At 36.1% G+C, this 25,816-nt stretch overlaps 1 non-coding gene across 1 annotated transcript; it reads right to left on the bottom strand.

Annotated features, from left to right (window-relative positions):
• Positions 1–17,902: 17,902 nt before the first annotated feature.
• LOC141515677 (U6 spliceosomal RNA) lies at positions 17,903–18,009 on the bottom strand. Its single transcript, XR_012476436.1, has one exon. It is a non-coding gene; the product is annotated as a U6 spliceosomal RNA (small nuclear RNA).
• Between the last annotated feature and the right edge of the window lie 7,807 nt (positions 18,010–25,816).

Here is a 25,816-nt window from a genome sequence, read left to right as displayed (position 1 = left end):
TGTATGTTGTGTGTGCATGTGTGTGTGTGTGATGATCAGATCTGCATTTTAGGAAAATCACATTAGTGTTTGAATGGAAAATGAATTGGATCAAGAAAAGACATGAGGCATGCAGATTCACCAGCAAGCTATTACAATGATCAAGACATGAGGTCATGGGATCCTTTATTTGAGTTGTAGTAGTGTCAGAGGGAAAAAGGGGGCATATTTCAAAGGTGAATTTGATAGGCCTTGGATGAACGAACCTGAGAGCCTGAGAAGATGGTGTTAGTCTCTACAGCAATAGGGTAGGAAATTTAGGGGAAATAATACTAATTTCTATTTTGTGTATATTGAATTAAAGATATCTACTGGACATCTAGTTTGAGATATCTGAAAGGAAATTGGAGATGTGAGATTGAAAGTCTCAAGAGAGATTGGATATATAGAATTGAGAATCATTAGTATAGAGGTAATTATTAAATCTATGAGAGCTGGTAAGATCACCAAGTAAAGGGGGCGGCTAGGTGGCATAGTGGATAAAGCACTGGCCTTGGAGTCAGGAGCACCTGGGTTCAAATCCAGTCTTAGATACTTAATAATTACCTAGCTGTGTGGCCTTGGGCAAGCTACTTAACCCCATTTGCCTTGCAAAAACTTTAAAAAAAAAAGATCACCAAGTAGAGTAGTATAGAGCTACAAGAGAAGACAGTCCAGGATAGACTTGAGGACACTTTCAGTTAGAAGGTGTGATTTGGAGGAGAATTCTGCAAAGGAATTAATGGAGGAGGGGTCAGATTGGTTGGGGAGGAAAATCAGGAGAAAGTGGTATCCTGAAAAATTTAGAGAGAATATAATATCAAGGAGAAAAGGTCACTGAATTTGGCAACTTAGTGACTTGGAAATGGTAGTTTAGATGGTATGATAAGGTTGGAAGTCAGACTGTAAGGAGTTGAGAAGACAGTAATAGGAGAAAAAATGGAGGAACCTAGAGTAGATGGGTTTTTTTTTGAAAAGTTTAACTTACAAGGACAGAATAGATATAGGATGACAATGGGAATAGACTCATCAAATGAGGGTTTTTCAGGATAAGAGAGACATAGGTTTGTGTGCAGGCCGTTGGAAATGAGTCAGTAGAAATGGAAAGATTGAAACTAAATGAAAAAGTGAGTAATCGACAGAAGAGGGCAATCTCTTGGTGGAGGTGGGATAGAATGAGATCACTTGAATAAGTAGAGGGTGGTAGTGCAGTTGATAGAACACTGACTTTAGACTCAGGAGAATGGGAGTTTGACTCCAATCTCACTTGATACTTACTAGCTGTTTGACCTTGGGCAAATCACCTAACCTTGGTACCCTCACATCCAGGACTATCTTCAGTTATACTGAATCATATCTGGCCACACTAAACTCAGATGGTTCTAGAGAAGAAAGTGAGGTTGGTGACTTAGCACAACCTCCCTCACTTAAATCCAATTCATATAACTGTCATGGCATCACCTCCCTGATGCCATGGTTTTCAAGAATGAAGGACAAACAACAAGAAGGCTTAGCCTTGGCAAGGAGTAAGCAACTTCATCATGTGAAATAGGGATGAAGGAGAAAGTGGCAGAAGACTCTTGAGTGATAGAAGATGAGGAAAAGGGGAGAAAAGGTAACTTGCCATGAATGTCCTCTTTTTTTACCCCTATAAAATATGAAACAAGATTCTTGACTGAGAAGGAAGCTACAGGAGGTTTGAAGAGGATTTAAAATTTTTTTGGAAGAACTTCTATATAGGTGTAGGATAGGGAATTGATAAGAAAAGTATCTTTGGAATACCTGGTAGCGATGAGGTTCCAGTTTAGGTTATGTGATATAACCTGTAGTTCTACAGGTTTGTAGTGGATCCATTCAGAATTGTCGTGGAATTTTCTCTTATTCTTTTCAGCAGCATATGTATAAGTGTGAAGGTTATAAAAGACAGGAATAATCCAAGGCTAAGGTTTGGTTGGGTATAATTGGTGATTTGATAGGTGGGACTAGAAAGTCAAGAGAGGAGGACAGTATAAAGTAGTATAGATTTAAGAGAGGGAAAAGAAAAGAGAATGGCTTGTGTAGGGGATATGGCCTTAAAGAGAATTGAGGGGTCAGGGAATTAGAAGTCATAGTACAGATGAAGTGTAGGGTTATATAAGATAATGTAGAGGAAGAGGTGAAAAGCCAATAGATTATAGTTCGATAAGGAGATATCATCAAAGTTCTAGAATATTTATATTTTTAAATATGTGGCACATTTATGGGTGATGGCAAGATCAAGGATATGCCCATCTTTGTAATTTGGCTAAGGTGGGCTAAAGAAGCAGCTCATAGAAACTAAATAGAATGAAGAACTCTGTGGTTAGGGTATTTGAGGGAGAATCAATATATATTGAAGTCTCCCAGTATAAGGGCAATGTTTGGGGGGAAGAGAAAAATTGTAAATCAGTTATTATCACTCTTAGTCTTCTCCACACATGATTTCCCATCTCCTGCTGGTGTCTTTGGTTGAATTGTTTTCCATCCCTGGAATTTTCTACCTTCTTACCTCCATTTCTTGAATATGAAATTCCTTCCAAGTGTTAACTCAAGTACCCTCTTCCTCAAAATGGCTTTCCTGAATCATCCAATTGTTAGCCCTAATCAATGTCCAAAATCATCATATACTTATTTTGTATATAATCTGGATTAACTGATTTGTGAACATTTCTTCCTTCTAGTTAAATATAATTTCTTTGAGGTCAGGCTAGTTTCACTTTTGTATTAGAATCTGCAACATATTGCAGAGAACTGGCCATACAGTAGGCTCTTAATTTATGCTTATTTATAAGGCACTGAAATTATAATGATAAAAATACAATTTCTGCCTTCATTAAGTTTACAAATTATGACATGCACACAAAAAATGATAATGCAGGAAAAGTTATGACAAATGCAGGGCTGAGATAGAAAAGGCTTGGAAAAAAAACCAGGTGGAAGAATTTACAAGCTAGATCCAGGAAGAAGCTAAACCTTTAAGGAAAAGAAGGCTTTTGACAAGTTTGTGATAAAGGAGAGCATTCCAGGCACAAACAAATTCATAGAGCAAGAAGATAGTATACAGAGTTTGAAGACTAGCTCCAGCCTCTGTCTGACTGGAATATACTTGTTTAAAACTGGTTATACAAACTAGCTTTTCAGTTCACATCATTTTTGTCATCTAACGTAGGGCAGGCATGGGTTCTGACTTCAGAAGACACAGGTAAGCTTTCCTGTTGTTCTGTTTGTAAGCTACCCTCTACCCTAGCTCAAGTCCTGGCTCAGCTGTATTTTTAATGCTTACATTGAGGTTGGTGGACCAGCATTGACTACAGTATGAGACCTTTACTACTGTTTAGATAGGGCACACATTATTAAAATCTGTAATATCAATGGGGTACTTTACCACACCAAGAAATTTGCTTTTTGATCTATCTCTGGAGAAACTGGAAGGAATGAGGTCTTTGAAGGTTTAAATTCTTTTTTCCTAGTCCTCTGGATTATATAGAACCATGAAATTTATGTGATTAGCAAAATCTAAAGCCTTGACCAGCACTCTATTGTGTCTTTATTGTATCTCTGAGTCTTGATGTTATTTTGATTAGTCAGTTTGACTGTTGTATCTCTGTTGTCATGATTGCTGGTTTGGCTGCCTCTGTGCTTTTATCTGTATGGTGTACTCTCTCTTTCTCCCCTCTGGCTTGGGAAATTGGGGAGACATTGGTGGGCATTCTGGAGTCCTGGGAGGGACTGAGTTGTTAATTACCTAGGTCTCATAGCTCATCCCTCCTTCCCATTCCATTTTACTAAATGGAGTGACTTCACCCACTCTCTAGTTCTGCTTTACTTCTCCTTCTCAGATAACTGACCCTGCCCCACTCTCACAAAAACGAATGTGAGTGTTTAGAATTTATACCAGCAATGCAGGACTGATTCAATATTAGGAAAACTATGAACATAATTGACCATCTCCAATGAAATGAACAGAAATCATATAATTATTTCAACAGAGGCAGAAAGCTTTTGACAATATACAACACTTATTCCTTTTAAAAAAACCCTAGCAAATTTTGGAATAAATGAAGCTTTCTTTAAAATAATGATAAGTAGTATTTATTTAAAATCATCCACAATCTTTATCTCCAATGGAGATAAGCTAGAAGTTTTCTAAATAAGATTGGGGTGAAGGAAGAATGTCCATTATCACTATTATAATGCAATATTGTTCTAGGATGCTATCTATAGCATCTATAGCAATAAGAGAAAAACAAGAAATTGAAGGTATTAGAATAGACAGTGAGAAAACAAAAATTTGCAGTTTTGTTTTTGCAGTTAATATAGTATACTTGGAGAATCCTAGAGAATAAACTAAAAAACTAGATGAAATAATATCTTTAGCAGGATATAAAAAAAGCCCACATAAATCACATTTTACATCCTGAAGTGCTCTCTATCTCTTGTTTGGCTCTAAATTCTTCCCTTATTTATAGATCTGACGGATAAACTATTCCATGTGCCTCTAATTTGCTTATAGTATCAACTTTTATTTTTAAATCATTACCAACAAAGTTCAGCAGGAGGAGATAGTAGAAGAAATGCCATTTAAAATAACTTTAGACACTATAAAATACTTAGGAGTCTACCTGCCAAACAACAAATCCATGATTACAAATGCTTTTTTTTTTTTTTAGGCTTTTGCAAGGTAAATGGGGTTAAAGTGGCTTGCCTAAGGCCACACAGCTAGGTAATTATTAAGTGAGTGAGATCGGATTTGAACCCAGGTACTCCTGACTCCAAGGCCGGTGCCTTATCCACTACACCACCTAGCCGCCCCTACAAATACATTTTAAACAAATAAAACCAGATCTAAACAAAAGGAAAAATATCATTTACTCCTAAGTAGACTGAATCAATAAAATAAAAATGAAAATTTACCTAAATTAATTTACTTATTCAATATCATGCCAATAAAATCACCAAAAAAATATTTTATAGCTCTAGAACAGATAACAAGATTCATTTGGAAGAACACAAGATCAAAAATATCAAGGGAATGAATGAGAGAAAAAAGTGTGAAGGAAGGTATTCTAACAGTATCAGATCTCAAAAAGCATTACAATGTTTAATGATTATATCAAAATAATCTGGTACTGGCTAACAGATAGAGTTGTAGATCAGTATGATAGATTAGGGACCCAATAGATAGTAGCAAATGACCATAATAATCTTTTGTTTGATAAACCCAAAGACCCCAGCTTTTTTTGCCAAGAACTCACTATTTGACGAAAATTGCCGGGAAAACTGGAAAACACTTTGCAGAAACTAGGTACAGACCAACATCTCAAACCTTATATCAAGACATGGTCAAAATGGATACAAGATTTAGAAATAAAAGTTGATACTATATGCAAATTAGAGGCACATGGAATAGTTTATCCGTCAGATCTATAAATAAGGGAAGAATTTAGAGCCAAACAAGAGATAGAGAGCACTTCAGGATGGAAAATGTACAATTTTTATTACATTAAATTTAATGAAACCAACACAGTCAAGATTAGAAGGAAAGCAGGAAAATGGGGGAGGGGAAATTTACAATGTTTCTCTGAAGGTCTTATTTTTCAAATATATAAAGAAATGACACAAATTTAAGAGAATGTAAGCCATTCCTCGATTAATAAATGGTCAAAGGCTATGAATCAGTAGTTTTCACATAAAGAAATCAAAGATATCTGTAGTCATGAAAAATAAATGATATAAATCATAATTGATCAGAGAAAGGAACATTAAAACAACTCTAAAGTACGACCTCAAAACTATCAGATGACAGAAAGGGAAAAAGGCAAATGTTGGAGGAGAATGTAGAAAAATGTGAATACTAATATTCTGTTGGTGGAGTTGTAGCCATTCTGGAGAGCAATTTGGAATTGTCTCCAAAGGGCTATAACTATGCATACCTTTCGACTACATAATATCACTACTAAGTCATATTCCAAAGAAATTTATAAAAAAGGAGGGGAAGGACCTACCTGTATAAAAATATTTATAACAACTCTTTTTGTGATGACAAAGAATTGGAAATTAAAGGAATGCCCATCAATTGAGGCATGACTGAACAAATTGTGGCATATGAATGTGATGAAACACTATTGTTCTATAAGGAATCATGAGGGTTGGGACTTGAGAATAACCTGGAAAGATTTGCATGCTGAGTGAAGGGAGCAGAACCAGAATAATACAGAAAATGAGTTTGAGGCTCAATACTCAAATTCATTTATGGGGGAATCCACTGCAGCTTCAAAACAAGGAACCCCTGCTGTGGGATCCAAGTCACCAACAATACTAGCTGTTGAGGGATATATGTAAGATTGTTTTGTGACAGAAACAGAAGACTTTTGATTTGGCCTGTTCCATGAGGTACTCCAGAGACACTCCACCTCTCATAATGCTGGACCCATTTCCATTATCTGTGGCTAGTCTTTTCCCTGGGAATGGTTGGTTTCAAAGAGATCAGTCATTACTTTTTCTATACTGTGGCAGGAATGGGATGCATTAGGGTGGGGGTCTATCTCCCTGTTTTCCCCTTCCTTTCTGTTACTTCTTCACCAGGTCTTCCCTAAGTGTTATACCCATCCAATAGCCAGATATCTCATCCTCTCATAGGCCCTACTGTATACTGTTCATTTAAGTCACTCTCTTGAGTGAACAGTTTTCCTCAATGCTGGCTTTTATCTTAATGAAGGCAGTTTTCCTCAGTGGTGAAATGTGCATAAGCAACTGCAAAATTTATGTTACATTAAACTGAACCCTATTATATTAATTGCATTAGAACAGATTTATATTTTCAACATAAGCATTACAGCAAAACTTATTTACAGTCACACAGAGGAGAGTATAAGTGACTTGTCCATGTTGACACAGATAACATATGTCAAACTTGCTTAAAGCCAAGCTGACTCCCAATAGCTCCTTATATTGAGCTGAAATCTGCCACCTTGCAGATTATATCCATTCTTTCTGGCCTCCCCTACAACAAAACAACAATGAAAGAAAAACTGTTTCTAAACTCAAATTTATATTTCTCAAGTTTTCAAAGGTTTCAAACAAATTAGATATTAGTCTAATTGGTGCAAAGGGGAGAGCACTTATCTTAATTTTGATGATCTTCTGAGAAGTAGTACCTTTATAGTATGAATTAGGGAATTGTGAACTAAAGCACAGGCTATATGAGACATGGAGATCTGTGATCAGGGACAGTGACAATTTCTTTCCTTTCTCTGTATTCTCATAGAGGAGAATATTCTACTGTTGGTAAAGAATCCTTTAATTTCTTGGTTTTTTTTTTTCCTTTGCTCTAAGCAGTGGCTAAAACAAATAAGGAGGTAAGGCCAAGATAGAGATTGATTTCTTGAACAATTTTTGCATTCATCTGTATTATCTAAAATGTTTATAAAATCTTGATGATCATCAATACTGATTTTGGTCTGGTTCTTGGATTTATAAGAAAGATACTATCTCTTTTAAAGATCAGGAAAAATATATTTGCTTGGTCATAAGCTATACTGGGTCAGGGCCAAAGAGAAAGAAGGATTGCTAGCGTTCTTTTCCATAAGTCTTGTGGAGTACATTATAAGCTCTGGAAAGGTGTTGAAGAAATATCCTCTAAAAATTCCAAGTCAGAAAGCCTTCAAGCTGGAGAGAACAGCTGCTTCTAGTCTGAGAGACTTTGAGTGACTGGTTCCTTTTCACATGCTGCCAAGACTCAAGTGGAAAGATGAAAGCTTAGCCCAGCTGAGGGAATAGGGTGACCTCATCCATAAACTATTGGTTTGAGCTGGAGGACTCAATTACTCATGTGTCAACTTTAGCTAGTCTGCCAGCTCCTGGAGCAAGAGAACCCTTGATCGTGTTCACTAGCACCCTGCAGTGCTTAGATATATTTGTGTCTTATTTCCCTCCTAGGGGGACAAGGATAACTACCTGTATTGTTGCCTTAGAAATATAGATCCAATCAATGTAAAGACTGGCAAATTGACTTCTGCTGGGGGTGGGGGGAGGGAGTAAGATTGGGGAAAAAAGTCTTTTTTTAAAAAAAGAAATATGAATCCAATTCTAATAATTTTAGGAGGAAGCAGTTAAATAGATTTTAAAACATTTATTTTATTGTGAATTCCAGGATTTATAAAAGGTTGTCTTCTTTGTATTTTAATTCATTACAGAAGGGGAAAAAAGCTAACTTATTCCCTTTTCTTCAAAGAATTATCTAGGAATTTTCATTATTTTTTTGCAAAGAAACTTGAGAACTCTGATAATGAGAAGACCAAATATTCTCAGATCCTTTTAGTATGTTATTGATGTTAATTCTGCTCTTTTTACAATCTTGTCTTTAATTTTTATAGGCTGAGCCACTTTCCAGCATCCGCTGTAGTAGTGAATAGAATTGAAGTCAAAATGAGAAGAGTTTGTTTCTAAAGGAACTGGACTTTAAAGTTCACCCTTGGTCCTTCCCTAGTTTTTGTCTTTGTCTAGTAACGCCATATTAATTGAATAAAAACTATGTTTCTCCCTAATCTGGTTTGTATGAAATTTGACTTTGATCCTGAATTGTACTTGGATTGACTTCTTTCAGCCCAGCCTTGGGCCATTGTCAGGGGTGAGTGCTGAATTTGTCTTCAGCCCCTAATGGATTATATTTGTTCTTTTTCCTTGCTTGCAGTATCATGATTTTGTCTATAGTGACTTGCTTGTTTTTCTTACTATTCTGATCATTCCAGTCTATATACACATTTCTCTGTTTCCCCTCTTGACTCTCTAGTTTTCATAGTAAATATATATGTATAAATTATTAATGTGGTAATTTATGTGGCAAATATTAATGTGACAATATATATTATTAATTTGGTAATTTTATGTAATTATTTTCCTTTCAAAAAGAACTCATTTTTAGGGATGATGATGATGGTGGTGGTGGTAGTGGTGGATAGTGATGGTGATACAATGATGATAACTATGGCTCTCAACAAATCTGAGAGTTAGAAAATGCTTGTAAATTCATCATTATGTTCATTTTTACAGTTGAGGGGAACTGAAGCTCAATGAAGTTAAATTACTTAGCTGTGGTCACATAGTTAGCCCTCATTTTTGGCTTGTGTTTGTCAAACTGAGGATTTCCTTTGAAAACATTAGAAATTGATGTGTCAGGTGGCTAGGTGGCATAGCGGATAGAGCACTGGCTCTGGAGTCAGGAGTTCCTGAGTTCAAATCCGGCCTCAGACACTTAATAATTACCTAGCACAAGCCACTTAACCCCATTGCCTTGCAAAAAATCTAAAAAAAAAAAAAGAAATTGATGTGTCTAGCTCTACATAGCAAAAGGGGAAAAAAAGGTTCTTAAATTCCCATAAATATAGTGAGAATAAATGTTAAGGGAATACTTAATGCCAACACCTTATTAGTTCACGTTTAATTTTTGGATGAAATAAAGCACTCATAAATCATTGAAGTTAACACAAGGTTTATTTTGCCCTAACATAGTAAGAAGATAGAGAAGTTCAATAGATTTATTTTCATATGGAAATATTTGGTTGTCAGGTCAGGATATAGTGACTTGAGATCTTAATATACCCACCAAGTTGGAGGGGTCTTTATATAAGCCTTTTTATGCTATTTTGTGACCAGGAAGGACATAGGGGCCAATTAGGCCTAGGGACACAATTTTACAATCTCTTGGGGACATTAATGCTTGAAGTGGGGAAGGGAGACAGGGCAGGACTAACTCTGATAATCGTCCTACTTCCATAGTGACAAGGTTCCAAGAATATTTTAGGGAATGTTCTATCATTTAAATGCTTTTAGGGTTCTTAGTGGACAATTCCAGTATGAATGTATCCCCTGTCCCAAAGTTCATCAGTACATCACTCTTTCCTTACTGATGAAGATGAAGGCCCTTCACTATGTAAGGGACAGAGCAGAATTGGTGAGAAACAAGAGCTTTGGTTTTCAGTCATTCCCCCATTAGGAATACTTCAAGTGGGAGTCCCTCTTTGAGAGTATTCAAGAGATCTTTGAGTGTAGTACTGAGTCAGCTTTCAGTTTCAAGAGAAGTTAGAGGAGAAAGTCAACTCCTTTCTAGGTTGCTTAAGAAAAAGAGCCTGAAAAGATATGAGAGGAGATGACAGTCTCCAACATATATCTACCCCCAGTTTGCTAACTCTAGAGACTCTGGGGAGTTTCTCCTTAGGTGAGATGAAGGATATTTTTTCTTGGTTGAGCTGAGTTAAAGATTTAGATAAATGGGTTTCTTTACTCTTTGTTATATGTGTTCATTGTGGAATTGATATTAGGTAGGAAAGGGGTCAAGCCTTGGATATACTTGGGTATACTTCCCCCCCCCCCCAGAAAGGACAAAGCAATCAAAAGTTAGATGAAGCCTGATGATATCCCCTAGAAAAACAATATTTAAGGGAGAAGATAGTTATAATTCTAGCCAGTACCCCTCTGTCTGAGGAGAGCAGAGTAGTGACCCCAATCTCCTTTCCCTCTTGGCAGTAATGAAAATCACTCTTGGGAAAGGGTGGGGAGGCTAGATATGCCCATTCTGCCTCCCTTTGAGCCTTAAACAAGGGCACTGTTTTTCTTGCACTTAGGGGCCACTGCTACACGTAAGACTCATTCTTCTTTCATACAGAAGCAATACTAAGAAGAAAAAAAATTATAGCTCCATTTCCTCTTCCCCAAAATCAACATTTAGGGAAAAAAGGGGAAAAAATGGAGGGCAAAAGTCTGCTATCTTAAACTTTAAAAAAAATTATTTTAGGGTTTTTGGGGCAGCTAGGTGGCGTAGTGGATAAAGTACTGGCCTTGGAGTCAGGAGTACCTGGGTTCAAATCCGGCCTCAGACACTTTTGCAAGGCAAATGGGGTTAAGTGGCTTGCCCAAGGCCACACAGCTAGGTAATTATTAAGTGTCTGAGGTCGGATTTGAACTCAGGTACTACTGACTCCAGGGCTGGTGCCCTATCCACTGCACCACCTATCCACCCCTATCTTAAACTTTTCTTCCTCCATTATGAAAGACAGTCTCAGATCTCAATGATCTGATCCATAGGCTAAGTGTTACTAATTTTTTGCCATTCACAAAGGATTCTATAATACAATGTGATGAACCAAAGAAAAGCATAAGGGATATCAAGGATGATGATGCTTATAGCCAAGTCACGGAATCTTCATCACACATCAGAGTCATCTGTAGTAAAGTGGCTAAGAGGTACTTAGAAACCACTTGTGGACAATTTTTCTTGGGATCTAAATTGATACCAAGGTTACCCTCTCTTTATTCGTTTCAAAACTTAGCTCTTAGGGTCTCTTTTCTATATTTTGGAGAAGTAATTTATTCCAGATTATATCCAGAATCCTCTGATTTTTTCCCTGTATTCTCAAAAATTTGCGTGAGTGGAATGAATCCTGAATTTTCTTAGTATTAAATTCCCACCACTTATTCCTCATATAGGCCATATCCAGGGCCTTTGCCTGATGTGACAAGACAGTGTTCACCCAGACAACATTGTATCATCAATGTAGTAGTGTATTGTTGATTATATGAAATGTTTTGTGCAATTTTAAAGGTTTTCAATTGATCCTACCCAAAGAGCCTTCATAGACACTCACTTCCAAGAGCCCTTGATAAATACCCCTTACCTCTAAGGACTGCCCTCTGTAGGTTCCCTTGAATAATACAAATGGGGCACAAGCTTTAGAGGATACCTTACACTAGGGTAGGGCAGAAGAAACTCTAGTGCCCTCTGCTTTAAACTTGTGGTATTTGACCACAACTGTCCCAACCTCCTGATTAAATGTTACCAGTTGGTTAGAGTTGTGTGGTTGGGTAGACTCAGAGCTAAAGTCTGAAGCCATTTTGGTGAAATACCACACCAAACAGATCTAAGTACTACTAAGGCAAATTGATAATAAGATATAGTCAGGGGTTGGGGTGGAGGGAGAAATAGATTCAATCTATGAAAACCATTTCCTTTAAGAACTTTATCCCTTCCCTTGAAGTCCTCATTAGGAGAACAAGCTGTAATAGGAATTAATCTTTTTTTTTTTTTTTTTAGGTTTTTGCAAGGCAAATGGGGTTAAGTGGCTTGCCCAAGGCCACACAGCTAGGTAATTATTAAGTGTCTGAGACCGGATTTGAACCCAGGTACTCCTGACTCCAAGGCCGGTGCTCTATCCACTGCGCCACCTAGCTGCCCCCTGTTTTTTTTTTCTTAAAAAAACAAAGCTCCAAGTCTCTCTCTCATTTGTATTCTTGGTCTCTTGTCTTGTGACTCCAGTTTCTTAAGAGCATGCAGCAGAACCTCAGGAATTGGAACCTCCAAGTCAGAAACTAGACGTCATCTTTGACCTGTCAAACCTTAATAGTGAGGTCCTATCTCTAATTACTGAAAGTGCTGAGTCAGCTAATTTTTATTCATTTTTCAGACTACTTGTCCATAGTCCTACTTCTACAATTCAGTCTACAAACAGAATGCTGGACACCTTTATTTTTTTACCTTCCACTTGAATATGAGCCTATTCTCTGCCATACTGAAAGGATTTCTCATATATAGGCAGGAGAACTATTGCTACTGTGGATGTTCAGTTATCCAATCATCCTACTCTCTATATGTGTAGTGCACTTTTCCTAATTCAACCAAGATGTGAACAATGATGTCATATTGTCCCAAATACCAACTATGCCAAATATAGGGCAAGTTTGAGATTAGCTTCATGGACCTAACAAGGTAAGTTTGTGCTTGACTTTGAATGAAAAAACAATTCATGTCATTGAAGAGTTAACAAAAAGAGGTTTTGTCCCAACATAGCAAGGATGTACAACAAGGATAACTGGGATAGTTAACTTTTCATCATTCCCATCTAAAAATATAGCCATTAAGACAAAGTGGGGTCTTCAGAAATTCATCAAGATACCTTTGAGTGGAACTTTAATTGCTCTAGATAACCATGAAGCTGTGTCAAAGGAGGAAGGAGTGAATCAAGTCCTGGCAATAGCTTTGTTGCCTTTTAGGGTAAACATGTTTCTTTTTTTTTTTTTTAGTGAAGGATCTAGATTTATTTATTTTATATTATTACAATAATTTTGTTATAAGATTAAACATAAACCCCCCATCCCCTACAAGAAGATGAGAAACTTCAAGAATAGTGAGAGAGAAGAAAAATTCCAATGGCTCTGTCTCTGGGGTGAGTTGCTTTCTTTATACATCCACCAGAGAAGTTGCTTCAATATTTTTCCCATAGTTGCTATTACTAGCTGTATTTCCCTCCACTCTATTCCTCCCCACTCTCATTTGTTCTATTCTTTCTCCCTCTCCTTTCATCCTGGCACTGTCCAAAAGTGTTTTGTTTCTCTCTCTCTCTCAGATACAAGCCTGATGGGTTGTTTGAGCCTGTTTCATGGAGAAACAGTAAGTGAACATTGATTATGACAGTACCTTCTCCCAATCTTCCCTCTCTTTTATTACCTATTTCCCCCTTCCCTCCCCCCATTCACCTTTATCCCATCTCTTTCTTCTCATTTTTCTCTAGGGTAAGCTAGATTTCTATAACCTATTAAGTGTGTGTGTTATTTCCTCTCAGAGCCATTTCTGATGAGAATAAAGGCTCACTCATTCCCCCTTGCCTTCCCGCATTCCATTCCATTGAAAAAGTTTTTTCTTGCTTCTTATATTAAATTTCTTAACTTCTTCTTCATCTCCTTTCCTTTCCTCCTAGTACTTTCCTTTATTACCCATTGACTCCATCTTTTTATTGTATTATACCATTATAGTCTGCTCCTTCCTGTGCCCTATCTATATATACTCCTTCTAACAGCTCTTATAAATGAGAAAGTTCATATGAGTTATCAATATCTTCTTCCCATGCAGGAATGCAAACAGTTCAATATCATTGAGTTCCTCATAGTTAATCCTTCTCATCCATCCCCTCTATGGTTCACCAGGGTCCTGTATTTGAAGATCAAACTTTCTGTTCAGCTCTGGTTGTTTCAATAGGAAAGTTTGAGTGTCCCCTGTTTCATTGAAAGTCCATCTTTCCCCCTGAAAGAGGATGTTCAGTTTTGCTGGGTAGTTGATTCTTGGTTGTAAACCAAGATCTTTTGCCTTCTGGAATATCATATTCTAATCCCTATGAGCCCTTAATGTAGATGCTGCCAGATCCTGTGTAATCCTGACTATGGAGCCTTGGTAGTTGAATTGTTTGTTGCTGGAAGCTGTGAGAATTTTCTCTTTAATTTGGGTGTTTGGGAATTTGGCTATAATATTCCTGGAAGTTTTTCTTTTGGGATCTCTTTCAGGAGGTAACTGGTGAATTCCCTCAATTTCTATTTTACCTTCTGCTTCTAGGATCTCAGGGCAATTTTGCTGTATTATTTCTTGAAAAATGAAGTCTAGGCTCTTTTCCTGGTTGTGACTTTCAGAGAGCTCAATAATTTTTAAATTATTTCTTCTAGATCTGTTTTAGAGGTTGGTTGTTTTTCCAATAAGATATTTCACTTTTTCTTCTAATTTTTGGCTTTTTTTGGAAGAATTTTATTTCTTCCTGTTTTCTTGCAAAATGATTAGCTTCCTTTAGTTCCATTCTGCATTTGAAGGAGTTATTTTCTTCAGAGAGCTTTTTAATCTCCTTTTCCAGCTCTCCAGTTCTGCTTTTTAAGGCATTCTTCTCCTTATTTGCCTTTTGTTTTGCTTTTTTCATTTGACCTAAACTGTTTTTTTTTACATTTCCCTCTCCTGTTTCTTTTCTTTTTTTTTAGAAATATTTTATTTATTTTTGAGTTTTACAATTTTCTTCCATTCTTGCTTCCCTCCCCCTCCCACAGAAGGCATTGTTTTCCATTGTTTCCATGGTGTACATTGATCTCAGTTGAATGTGATGACAGAGAAATCATATCTTTAAGGAAGAAAAATAAAGTATAAGATATAGCAAAATTACATAATAAGATAATGGCTTTTTCCCCCCTAATTTAAAGGAATAGTCTTTGATCTTTGTTCAAAGTCCATAATTCTTTCTCTGGATACAGATGGTATTTGCCATTGCAGATAGCCCAAAACTGTCCCTGGTTGTTACATTGATGGAATGACCAAGTCCATCAAGGTTGATCATCACCCCCATGTTGCTGTTAGGGTGTACAATATTTTTCTGGTTCTGCTCATCTCACTCAGCATCAGTTCATGCAAATCCCTCCAAGCTTCTCTGAATTCCCATCCCTCCTGGTTTCTAATAGAATAATAGTGTTCCATGACATACATATACCACAGTTTAAGCCATTCCCCAATTGAAGGACATTCACTCAGTTTCCAATTTTTTTGCCACTAAACAGGGCTGCTATAAATATTTTTATACAAGTGATATTTTAGGGGCAACTAGGTGGCACAGTGGATGAAGCACTGGCCCTGGAGTCAGGAGTACCTGGGTTCAAATCCTGTCTCAAACACTTAATAATTACCTAGCTGTGTGGCCTTGGGCAAGCCACTTAGCCCCATTTGCCTTGCAAAAACCTAAAAAAAATATACAAGTGATGTTTTTACCTTTTTTCATAATCTCTTCAAGGTATAGACACAGTAGTGGTATTGCTGGATCAAAGGGTATGCACATCTTAAACAGGTTTTTAACATATTATTTTCTTCAGTATTTTATGTATTTCTTTCACGAAGCTGCTGATTTGGTTTTCATGATTTTTCTTCATTGTTCTCATTTCTCCTCCCAATTTTTCCTCTACCTCTTAATTGCTCTTCAAAGTCATTTTTGAGCTCATCCATAGTCTGAGCCCATTTTCTATTTCTCTTAGAGGTTTTGGATACAGAAGCTTCAATTTTGTCATCATCTGAGTATGTGTTTTGATCTTCCATAGGACTAAAATAATTTTCTGTGGTCAGATTCTTCTTTTTTTTCTGCTGTTTCCTCATTTCCTCAGTCCAAGATTAATTTACAGCACTTCCAAGGCTTTGGGGTTTTTTGGAGGGGCAGACACCCCACTGGGACCTTTATTCCTCCAAGTTCTAATGCTCTCTTGTTTGTGCTTTGATATGTAGATAACCACAGCACTTCCCTTTGCTCTGGAGCTATAAGGAGGGGCCTTGTTCAGCTATCTTAGTATGGAAGCCCAAACAGCAACCTGGATTGGAGTGTGAGCTAGCAGCAGAGTCCTGCCCCTAGGGAGAGCAGAGAAATTTCTGCAGTCTCTCTTGATTCCCTTACCATCTGTGGGCTGTGTTCTGGAGGTGCAGGCTAGTTTCTCCTGAGTCTCACTGCAGGTTCTGCAGCCAGTGCTTCTCACTCCACACTCATTCTGGTGTAGCAGAATTCTCTCACTGTGTAACTTCTAAGTTAATCTTGGACTGGAAAAATGTATCACTCAACCTTTCTATGGGTTCTACCCCTCTAAATTTTGACTAGAATCATAATTTGACAGCTTTTGGAGTTTTTTGGGGGGAAGGAGTTCCCAGGAAATGCTGCCTTCACATTGCCATCTTGGCTCCTGCCCCCTAAACTTTTCTTTTAGGAATGAATTCTAATATAGTATGTTCTTGCACAGTTTATTTCCCTTACCCTGGTAAAAATTGTGAAGGGTTCATCCCTGAGTTCATGAACAGTAAAGAGAATGAATCTCTTTCTCTTTACTCATCCTCAAAATTTTCCCCTGGTATATATATACTGAACTCAATCAATGCTATAAAGGTTAAGCCCTTTATTTTACAATTAAGTAACTGTAGCCTAAAAAGTTTAAGTAACTTATTCAAGATCATTTCAATTAGAAGTAACAAAACTGGAATTTGAACCCAGGTCCTTTGACTTCAGATCTGGTATGCATTTCACTGTACCACACTAATAAAGATCTCTGTAGGGGCGGCTAGGTGGCACAGTGGATAGAGCATTGGCCTTGGAGTCAGGAGTACCTGGGTTCAAATCTGACCTCAGACACTTAATAATTACCTAGCTGTGTGGCCTTGGGCAAGCCACTTAACCCCATTGCCTTGCAAAATCTAAAAAAAAAGAAAAAAGATCTCTGTAAACTCTGGTTAAATCATTCAGTTTGTTAGTTATTTAAGTTTTTGTGAAATCTGCAAATCTGATAAATATTCCACCTGTTTTTATTCAAATCTCTGATAAAATTTTTATTGCTTTAATTTTGTACATGGCCTCTATTCTTTACCCAATTCCTTCTTCATTTTTTAAAAAATTAAATGATATTTTTATCCAATAAATATGGTGAAAAAAATCTGATATCAAATGATATGGTGAGAGCTTAATCTCAGCCTCATTCAATTTAGGCTAGTTTTTTTTTTCCAAAAAACAAATTGAAACCACTTTCAAAATTTGATTGATTATGTGGACTAATAGCTCAGATTATTGACTTCACTTTCTGGCTGCTTGAGTACAATGCAGTCACAAAAAATTCCAAGTGCTTTCTGATACTTGGTTTGGTAGACTGTAATGGGCAATTCAGACACGGGGCTGGATTTGCCTGGATCAATTTGGGTTGTCCTCAGTGCATATTCTTATTGAATATATTTTTCTTGCTGTGGCTAAATAAGTCTTTTTTAGCTAATTGTTGAATGAGCTGTTAATTAGAATTGAACTGTTAACTAGAATTTCATTATAATATCAAATGTAAACTACCAAGGGACTGGCCAGAGTTAATTCCATCCTAGAACATATGTCATATTTCACATCTCCACACCCCTACCACTGCAAAGCTTCAGGGAAAAGTATTGGTATGCTCCTTGCTCCCCATTTTCAAACCCTTCCTCTATCAACATCACTTGGCAATCACTCCTCTGTTAAGGAAAAAAAAACTAGATATTTATTGATTTTTTTATTGTTGCCTAGATTTCCCACTATATCTCTTCATGAATTTGCAGGTCATCCTTGCACAGGGGCCATGCTAATCTTCTCTGTATTCTTCCAATTTTAGTATATGCGCTGCTGAAGCAAGCACTCCCACTATATCTCTCTACAGAAGTAGAGCTAGACATTTCTTATGACTAGCTTTTTCTTAAATAGGAAGAGAATATAATCATCAAAACTAATCAATGCAATACATTTGATATTTTATGCAATGTTCCACACTCTTCAATTCTCCTTCCCCACAAATATGCAAAGGAGCAAGGGGAAGTGTCTCCTCATATTTCTTCTTTGAGGGCAATGATTATTCTTTATATATTATCAAAGATTTAGTTTATATTGTTTTATGATAGTTTTTTCTATTTCCATTTTTGTTGCCAAGTTTTTTTGGCTCTGCTTACTTCATTTTATATTAGTTTTTGCAAGTTTTTCCATTTTCCTCTATATTCTTCATGTTTGTCATTTCTTGTTTGTTGTTCTGTCATTTCACTTGTGTATGATTCTTCATGACCCCATTTGGATTTTCTTGGCAAAGATACTGGTTTGTTATTTCCTTCTCCAGTTCATTTTACAAAGAGGACTTGAGGCAAACAGAATTAAATGACTTCCCTGGGGTCACATAGCTAGCACAAAAGTATTCCATTACATTCATATCCCACAATTGGTTTAGTCATTCCAAAATTGCTGAATTTTTTTTCAATTCTTTGCCACTAAGAAAAGTACTACCTTAAATATCTTAGTATAACTTTTCCTTTCATCATTGACCTTCTTGGATTATATGCTTAGCATTCTTAAAGAAGAGATTTAGTCACATCAGGTTCTTTATTGAAGGTCTGCAAGTTTATCATGACTGGTGAGAATGAAACCCATCATTTATTGAGACCATAGAGATTATATCTCAATGATGATGCAGGGTAGAGAGACACACTATGTTAACTATGAAAATAAGGGAAGAACAAAATTTGACTTAATAAGAGAAGCACTGGACCTAGGACTTAGGAGATAATGCTTCTTACTAGCTGGGCAACCTTGGACAAAATCATTCAGATCTTATATTCTTCATTGTAAAAACAAGGATGATGGAATGCCAGCTAGGGCTCTCTCATCTAAAGGGTACTGACATTTAATCACTTTCTTTGCAAAATTCCAGATTGCTTTCTGAAAATTAAACCATTCTGTTGATGTAGTCATAGGATGTCAGTCACAGGCAATATATCTGTCTTTCCACAACTGTTCCAACACTGATTGTTTTGGTTAATTTTAGTGATTTTTGTTCATTTTCTGGTTGCATGGTGATATCTCAGGATTGTTTTTTTTTAGGTTTTTTTTTTGCAAGGCAAATGGGGTTAAGTGGCTTGCCCAAGGCCACGGCTAGGTAATTATTAAGTGTTTGAGACCGGATTTGAACCCAGGTACTCCTGACTACAGGGCCTGTGCTTTATCCACTGCACCACCTAGCCGCCCCTCAGGATTGTTTTTGATATACATTTCTTTTATTGTCAGTAATTTGGAGCATTATTCCATATGGCTGTTATTAATAGCTGATTTCAAGTTTATTAATGAAAATAATAGTCTGTATATAGTATTTTAAGACTTGCAAAGTATTTTGCATACTCTCATTTTATTCTCTCAAACATTAGGTGATAAGTATTATTATCATAGATAAGGAAAAGGAGACTGAAGGAAATTATGATTTACCTAGTTATACAGTTAAGCATCATAAGTGGGATTTAACCTTAAATTCATCTAACTCCAAGTCTAACCCTCTATCCCCAGTACCATCTAACTACCTCTTAAAAACATTATTCAAAAATGTTCATTGTATTACTATAGAGATTGGTATGATAAAACTAAATGCATGGTATCAGTTAACTATTATGTTGAGGTTGCATGACCTATAAGGGAATGCAGTCAGATCCCATATCCTATAACCCTGTTATGGTTTGAAACTAGAATTGTAAAGAAGGCACCCTAGAAATCATCTAATTCGGCTTCTTCATTTAACACATGAGGAAATTGAGGTCACAGGAAGGAAACTGACCAATTTTTTAAAATTCCAAATTCTCTCCCTCCCTCAAACCCCTTCCTCCCATTCACTGAGAAGGCAAGAAATATGTTATCAATTATCCATTTGAAATATATGTATATGTATGTATAAATATATGTATATATTTATACATATAGATAGAAACATAGGCCATTTTTTTTAAAAAGTAAGAAAAATAAAAATAAAGGGAAAGAAAATATGCTTCACTTTGCACTGAGAGTTCATCAGTTTTCTTTCTGGAGATGGATAGTACTTTTCATCTTGAATCCCTTTGAATAGTCATAGTTCATTATACTGATCAGTTCCTAAGTTTTTCACAGTTGATTATCTTTATAATATTTGTTACTCTTTACAATGTTCATATAATACCATTCAGCTTATATAATTATTCCCAGGTTTTTCTGAAACCATCCTCTTTATTATTTCTTATGGTACCATAGTATTCTTTTTTTTTCTAGGTTTTTGCAAGGCAAATGGGGTTAAGTGGCTTGCCCAAGGCCACACAACTAGGTAATTATTAAGTGTCTGAGGCCGAATTTGAACCCAGGTACTCCTGACTCCAAGGTTGGTGCTTTGTCCACTACACCATCTAGCCGTCCCCTGTACCATAGTATTCTATCACAATCATATACCACAATTTGTTTTGCCATTCTCCAGGTGATAAAAACCTTACGGTTTCCAATTCTTTGCCACCACAAAAAAACTGCTATAAATATTTTTGGACACATAGGTCTTTATCCTTTTTCTTTGCAATATAGTCATACCTTCACAGTTTTATAGCCCTCTGAGCATAGTTCCAAATTACCCTCCAGAATAGTTTATCTTTAGCTGAGGAAAAGAGAGACTAAGATGACTGACACTTTTGTCAAAACATGGCTATCAGGGCCCTGAAAATGAATGAACTTATAAACTTCCCAGTCCATTTTAGAAAGTCCATGTGATTCCCACTATTTAATATGAGATGATTTAGATACAGAACAAATAGCATAGCTGGAGTGTATTCTTAGCTTCCTCCAAAGCAGTGCATAACTCTGCTCAGTGTTGTGGTAACTAAGTGACAATAGGCTATCTCTATAGCAACAGTCTTTCATGATGTCATTTTTTGATTGGAAAAAAATCATCAGTGCAAAGAACTCTGTTTAGGTTTGCTGTGGTGGTTAGTGTCTTACAACTCAGAGCAATGGCTTAAGAATCCTAGTGTCAGAAGTAAATGAATGCTTGATAAAATATATTAATATAATTACAGCTTTCAGAAGCTGAGATTCTCACTCACAATAAATGTGCCTCTCAGAGAATTAGGTATAGGTTTATTGGGTTTTCTAAAATTGACAGACAGTTCTATGAGAGATAAATAACAAGTCATGATGTTTTCAAAGTCAAGTGAGAAGGGAAATGCTTATCAGAAAATGTACAAAAATGAAAATTAGCCCCTCAAAAGGCAGAGAAAGAGAAGTGGATTAGAAAGGATGCTAAATGTTTTTTTTTTTGTTTTAATTGGCAGATATGAAGTGAATCCTTGATTGTTAGTTGAAATGAAAGTTAATACTTAGTATAACTCCAGGTTTCTACCAGGGAGGAAACTAAAGCCAAAGTCAGGGATGACTTCTTCAAGTCAGAGGATTAACTTGAACTCAGATATCCAGTCTTGAAAATTCAGTGGTAATAATAATGAGTAAGCATTTATATAGTACCCATTGTGTGTTAAGTGCTTTACAAATAATTATCTAATTTGAGCCTCAAAAACAACCATGCAAGGTTATTTCCAATTTTTATTATTCCCAATTATTACAATTATGAAAACTGAGGCACACAAAGGTTAAGTTTCTTTCCCAACATAGCTAGAAGGGACTTGAGATGGCATTTGAACTTGTTTTCCTGATTTTAGGCCTAGTACTGGGCTGTATTTAGTATTTCTACTCAGTAGACTACATTATCTATTTATATACTCTAATTAATAGTCTTGATGAAATCATTTGGAAATAACTGAAACTTTCTTTAACTCAATTAGAATTGTTTCTCATGCTTAAAAAATTTTAATACAATCTTTATTCTGACTCTAATATCTGAATGGACAAGAGTTTAGAATATAATATCCCTGATATGTAATCTATGTGGGGTCTTCTGGGTTAATGATGCTTTTGGTTTGTGGTTTACTTGGCAACTACAGCAAACCTTCACTCTTCAGTCATTCACCTCATTTCTTTATTAATTTTCATCCTGCATTCTAAGTCAACCAGAGTATGCTCCAATATTTCTTCATCAATTATTTCTTTCATTAATTAATTAACTGAATCCTCATATTAATTAATTATATTCAATTTGTTAAACATACAAGCAATTTCTTTTTCTTTAAGCTATTAAAACCCTCTAATCTCCAAGGTTTACATAAGTAGCCAAGTTACTGGCTATACGGTTTATTAACAATATGTCAAACAATGAAACTAACTTATAAATAACTATTTACAATATATGATCTATGAGAAAAAAATTATAGGCAGTCACCTCTGGCCATCATTGCTATTGCTAATTTCTCAATTCTAAAACATAGTCCCATTATTCTACTCTCTCAATATGGCTGCTAGTCTCACAATAATTTTTTCATAATATTTCTTTGTTTTTTCTTTTTTTTTTTTTTAAGGTTTTTGCAAGGCAATGGGGTTAAGTGGCTTGCCCAAGGCCACACAGCTAGGTAATTATTAAGTGTCTGAGGCCGGATTTGAACTCAGGTACTCCTGACTCCAGGGCCAGTGCTCTATGCACTGCGCTACCTAGCCACCACTCTCATAATATTTCTTTACAAACTAAATATTAAACTCAGTTCTTTCAGGGAAAAAATATTTCAATCTTTCCTCTTTGTCCTCTCACAATCTCTTACTAGCAATGAAAGTTTAAAGCCTCTCTAGAATGAAAGTTAAACTGTCAGCATCTCAAGATTCTTATTCAGATAGAGGTTAGAACATACATATTATAGTATCCATATTGTCTCTGTCCTAGAGACCTCTGATCTTTTATACAAATGAAGCAAGTCAAGAGAAATCAATAAGCATCGTATTGCAGATTAACCATGTTCTGGTAATACAAATTGAAGCAGAATGACAATTCCTACCCTCAAGGAACTAACATTTTGAAAAGAAGATGTCTCATAAAAGGAAGAAGAAAGAGGGGGAATGAGAAAGAAAAAAGTATTTGAGAGGAAACAAGGTAAAGAAAGTTCAAAAAATCAAGAGTGAATCTGGAGAGGAATGAAGACATGACTGACCAGTTCCTTAAAATGAAGCTTATGGGAAAAATCAACTAATTACTGGAGTGGTTACAAATAGGAGTATACTTCCATTATGAGAAGTCTAGGAATAGACTGTAGTCCAGGGTGAAGAGGCCAATGAAATTGAAGCCCAGGAATGTTAAATAACTTGCCCAAGTTCATACAAATATTGTATTTCCCCCATGTAGAAGATGCACCTTAATTTGGGGGCCCAAAATTTGAAAAAATATATAAAGTTATAGAACTCATTTTATTCATCACTCACTTCTTTTTCAACAGCAATTCTTCTTGCCTCATGCTAAACCATCTTTGTGGACACAGGAATTCCAATTGTCCTTTGCTCTTCACCATAAATTCAATTCCCTCTCTAGATCAGGCCATTTTGCTGACTTGCCTCTCATAGTCTTCTGCCATGGTGTTTTCAGTAGGGTTTCTTCTTCCCATGGTCAGTCTTGGATTGTTTTCTCAATTAGAGGAGGACCAAACTGATGTTTTGCAGCATGATTTCCATTCACTTCTGCAAACTGGATCACTTTTAACTTGAATTCAGCCCTGTATGAAAATCTTTTCTGAGCCATTTCTGGGCAAAGCATGGCAAAACACAAACTAATATACCAGTAACAAATGCAAAACAATGAATACAAAGACAACAAGTGCACAAAAGCAGAAAATGCTAGTAAAAAAAAATTACAGCCACTATATAAAGACATTCCCAGTTTTTAGACCCCTAATTTTTTGATAAAGGGAATGTCTTATACATGGGGGGAAATATGGTAGTAATTAGCCAAACCATGATTAAAACTCAGAACCAAAGTTTTATTCTCTTTCCGTTGAACCATGCTTGGATACTAATGACCCAAGGTCATTCTTGTTAACTTTATTTTTTTATTTTTATTTATTTTTTGGAAATAAAACAAAAATTATTAAAAGAAGTTACAACATATAAGAAAATGGTAGGTAAAGAAAGGCAGAGACAAAGGGAGTCAGAGAAGATTTGCTCAGAGAAGATTGGCCTGGAGCAGAGATTCAACTTTATGTCTGGCCCCTTAGCCAGAGGGCAAAAGGTGAACTCCCTTCCCATTCTTATCTGACCAGAATTAGGTAGAGGGTCTCTAAGGAGATCATGATACAAATTTTACATTAAACAATGAATCAATGGTAATTTACATAAAAATGGGGATCTCTGGCCAATTTGACAAGATTAGCAGCCTTTAAGATTACAAATTTTGTTTCTGTTACAATAAATTCTCTATATCTTTTCCATGGTAGTCAATTTACATCTCCACCCAATTTCCACATTCATAATTCTCTACATCTTTCCCTTGTATCTTCCCCCTCAAAATTATTCAGGACCCAGATTCTTCTAGGCCTTTCAGAGTCCATTTGGAGATGAATGCATTACATCAAGGACTTCATTGAGTCAGGGTCCAGAGGAATAATTGGCTGACACAGCTGGTTGCATCCTGCAGAGGCTGGTCTTGGAGATAATCAGCTAGAGAAACAAAACTCATGGAAAAAAAATCGAGCAAGCAAAAACTTGTATTGAGATATTGTAACTGAGAAGGTTGTTTAACAGAGGTCCAATAATTAGGAAAAAAAACTAGAAGATCTATAAGGGGCAAGAATTATACTTTATGATCCTAAACCAGTATCAAAATACCTTTTATAAGAACATGGGTTCCAATGTAACACAGATTTGTTAATAGATGCCACATAAGTTGTAAACAAAAGCTCAAAAATAGTCTAAACAAATGTACTGAAAAAGCATTTTAAAACTGCATGTGTCCAAAAAGTAATTTGCAACAAAAATTTCTATTTTGCTTTGGCCAAACAAGGCCAAATGAATGAACAAAATTTAGAATGAACAAAAATTCTGATTGAAGAATGGATCTCTTTTAAAGCTGTTAAAAAATATGCCAATAGGCATTATCCTGATATAAACAATCATAGATATTTCTTTTCCTTAAGGGAACATGTTGTGGTAAAAAGTCACATATGTTAAAAAGCCTAGACAAAAATACTTGACAATTATTTAAAATTTAGAAGATAGAGTTCCAATGACTCACCCTTATATTTAATTATGATGTACCTGGAATGATTATGGCAATTTGCAAAGCAGAGAGGGACATGAGGACATGCTCCCTTATGAAGTCATACATACAATCCTTTTCAATGAACCAGGTGAAGGATTCCTTCAAAAGAATCCTATCCCAATTGAGGCTAGTGCTGCTCTTTCCAAGGTCACTTACTCCATCTATAACATTTAACATCAAACTCCATAGGACTAATGGTTTCATTGGCATAGTGTCTATTTTGACATACAAGATGTCAGCCAGATCAATTATCAATATGTTATAATATAGCAACCTATAACCAAAGCTTCAGATGGCTTGAGCACTAAAGAGAACCAAGAGTGTGCCAGGTTGTAATTTGGTATAAGAGATCCAGGTGAAAAAATATAATTCAATTGTTGCTCATGTACCTAAGGACAATGCTGTAAATAAATGCAATAAACAGATTTTGAGATGTAAAAACTCAATAATCCTAATTCATATTTTTTATGAAATCAACCTTTTACAATGAATCCATTTA

This window comes from Macrotis lagotis, chromosome 2 (genome assembly GCF_037893015.1).
Source record: "Macrotis lagotis isolate mMagLag1 chromosome 2, bilby.v1.9.chrom.fasta, whole genome shotgun sequence".
Classification (NCBI taxonomy): Eukaryota; Metazoa; Chordata; class Mammalia; order Peramelemorphia; family Peramelidae; genus Macrotis; species Macrotis lagotis.
This window is presented reverse-complemented; position numbering and strand designations above follow the sequence as displayed.